The 3,244-nt window shown below is 37.8% G+C and overlaps 1 non-coding gene across 1 annotated transcript; it reads left to right on the top strand.

Annotated features, from left to right (window-relative positions):
• The first annotated feature begins 359 nt into the window (after positions 1-359).
• Positions 360-466, top strand: LOC149022366 (small nucleolar RNA R71). Its single transcript, XR_016172591.1, has one exon. It is a non-coding gene; the product is annotated as a small nucleolar RNA R71 (small nucleolar RNA).
• The last annotated feature ends 2,778 nt before the right edge of the window (positions 467-3,244 follow it).

The following is a 3,244-nucleotide window of genomic DNA, read 5'->3' as shown; positions in this document are numbered from 1 at the left end:
GGTTAGAAGGACAGCTATCAAAGACATGCTCCCCACCACAATATGTACACGAGACTGTTGTATGTTGTTGAGTTTGTACAGCTGTAGGCAAGTTTATGGATTTTAACACACTAGTTAGGGATGACACTTGTGAAGTTAAAACTGTCACTGCATCTAACTCATAAATCCCTGCCACTCTCTTATTTGCAGCACCTCTCTCAGCTGGCCATTGGTAGTTGTTGTTGGCCATTCTCTCCAAGATTTCATAAGCTTCATTGTAAGACTTTGCCAATATAGCCCCATTTTCTGATGCATCCACTATGGATCGAGTTTGTCCACTTAAACCATAGTAGAAAGTCTCCATTTGAATCCAATGAGGAATACCATGGTGAGGACATTTACGCAAGAGCTCCTTAAATCTTTCCCATGCCTCATACAAAGATTCACCATCCAACTGTTGAAAACCATTGATATCATTTCTGAACTTGGCATTCTTTGATGCAGGGAAGTACTTCATCAAGAACTTCTCTACTAAATCATTCCAAGTGGCTATTGATTGTGGAGGTAAGGAGTTCAACCATGCTCTTCCTCTATCCCGCAATGAATAAGGGAATAGCTTCAATCTCAAAGCCTCTTCAGTTGCTCCAGGTATCTTGAAAGAGTCACTTACTTCCATGAAGAGTCTAAGATGGAGATGAGGATCTTCTGTTGGCATCCCACTGAACTGTCCTATAGTCTGAAGCATTTGAAACATCACCGGCTTAAGTTCAAAATGTAGTGCTTGAATATCTGGCCGTACTATGCTTGAATTCAGCTCATGTAACATGGGGACAGCATATGCTCTTATGGCCCTGTCTCTATCATCACCCTCAGCTGCCATATTATTCTCATTATTATTCAACCCATATCTCATTGCTTCAGCCATTGTTTGACCTGCTGCTAAACCTCGCTACTTCCTTCTGCTAGCTCAAAATGTCCTTTCGATTTCAAGGTCAAAGGGTATCAACTCTTGATTAGGCAGCAGACTCATCAAGGGTAAAAGCACCTGAGAATAAAAGGAAACTAATATCAAAGTAAAGAAATTTCAGTAGATAACTAAAACTTACTTCTACACTAATTATTAAAGACAAAATTCCCCGGCAACGGCGCCAAAAACTTGTTGCTTGTATCTCAAGATATCACGCAAGTATACGTATCGCAATCAAGTAATAAATGATAAGTAAAGTATCGATCCCACGGAGAATTATATCATTAACTTTCAATGTAAAAATAAAATTGATTTAAATGAAATTAACAAGGTTGATTGGTGTTTGTCTAACTAATTAACCAAATGACAGGTAAAGAAAACTAAGGAACTAAAATGTAGATTTGAGCAATGGAAGAAACTTAATGAGTGACAAGTGTGTTAGGAATCAAGTTTCCCTTCCCCTGAATTTTAAAACACAAATACTAAAGCAATACTACAACCCCAAGATAAATCAAGAACTTGGAATGAATGGCAATATGGTATTTTCCAATACACATAAGCTAGCATCCTAAATCAACATCAGCATATTCCTATGAAGAATTGAATTAAGAATGCAATTTAAACCCAATCCAATCAATGGTAATGTGAGGTAATTGGGTATTCCTACCCAACCTACTAATTAACACAACCTAATTAAAGATGATGCTAACTCACACAATTCAACAAACACCTAGACTTCATTAATTTTCCAATTAATGAAATCATAACATTCATTCAAGAAAGATCATTCAAGAACTGAAATTAGTCAATATAACATGCTGAATTCATTAACAATAAAGTAGATTGCAATAAAACTAAAGAACACATGATTAGTTACATTTCAAAATTCAGGTTTAGGTACTACTATCATCCCAACACAGCTAAGATTTAGCCCATAACAGAATTCAAATGCATAAAACCAAGTATAGTTGACATGAGACTAGAAAATAAGAAGATAGAGTTATAAAAACAAGAATGAACTAAGGCTTCAATGCTTCCACATGAGCTCCAGCTTTCTTCTTCAGCAAATCAGCAACTCCAGCAGCTCCTTGCTTCCACAAGAGCTCCAGCATTTGTTCTCTACCTCCTTCCTCTCAGCCGAGTCTCTCTTCCACACCTTGGTCGAATCTCTCCTTTTTCCTCCTTGCCTCTCTTCTCTTTCTTCCATAAATGTCTTCAATCATTAGGTTAGATTCTGGCCATAGGATTAGAACCTTCCTCCTGAGATCAAGGGCTGAAAACCATCATGTATTTACAAGAATTTAGTCTACTTAAGTTAGCCCTTTTTGGTCAATTCCATTTGAATTGGATCTGAGAATATTCTGCTCCGTTGTTGTAGCAATGCAGCAACAACTCTACAACAAAGTTAGAGAACATGTTCTTCTATTATGAATCTTCACCTACATGTTCAAGAGAAAGAGAAACAGTCAAATTCATCCATAAAAAGAAGGGAAATTCATGCAATGTGACAAAAATGAACTAAACAAAATGCAACATGTTGAGACTAAATAAGACAACACCTAATGAATACTATCACTAAAACAAAAACAAAATACTCCTAAATCAAGCCATCTCAAGTATAAAAGTTATAAATCTTAACTCTATTTCATAGAGTTATCACACGCCATGCAGGCGAACCACATTATCCACGTAAAGCCTTGCTAGCTTATCCAGAGTATGAGTGATCTTCATAGGAATGAAGTGGGCTGATTTGGACAACCTATCAACAATCACCCACACAGTGTCATTGCCTTTACTTGTCCGAGGCAAGCTAGTCACAAAGTCCATAGAGATATCCTCCCACTTCCAACTAGGAATAGGAAGAGGTTGAAGTAATCCAGATGGGGGTTGTCGAACGGCTTTCACACGTTGGCAAGTCTCACACTTGGCAACAAAATCATCAACATCAGCCTTCAAACAAATCCACCAAAAATGTTCCTTCAAGTCCTTGTACATCTTGGTGCTTCCTGGGTGTATAGTAAAGACTGACTGGTGTGCTTCCTTCAATATTTCCTTTTTAATTTCTTCGTTTGCAGGCACACACAGTCTTCCTCTAAACAATAAAGCACCATCCATGGATATACCAAAGTCGGGGTCCGACTCAGGATTCGAAGAAATCTTCTCAACTTTGATCAAAAGTTCTTGATCAGAACTCTGCAGAGCAACAATCTTATCTCTAAGGCCAGATCTTGCCGTCATGGCAGAAAGAATAAAATCAGAATTCTCAGGGACAATCTCCAAATCAAAGCTCTCAATAGA

The sequence above is a fragment of the Hakea prostrata genome, chromosome 3 (genome assembly GCF_041222555.1).
Source record: "Hakea prostrata isolate BN-2017 chromosome 3, UWA_Hpros_2, whole genome shotgun sequence".
Lineage (NCBI taxonomy): Eukaryota > Viridiplantae > Streptophyta > Magnoliopsida > Proteales > Proteaceae > Hakea > Hakea prostrata.
This window is presented reverse-complemented; position numbering and strand designations above follow the sequence as displayed.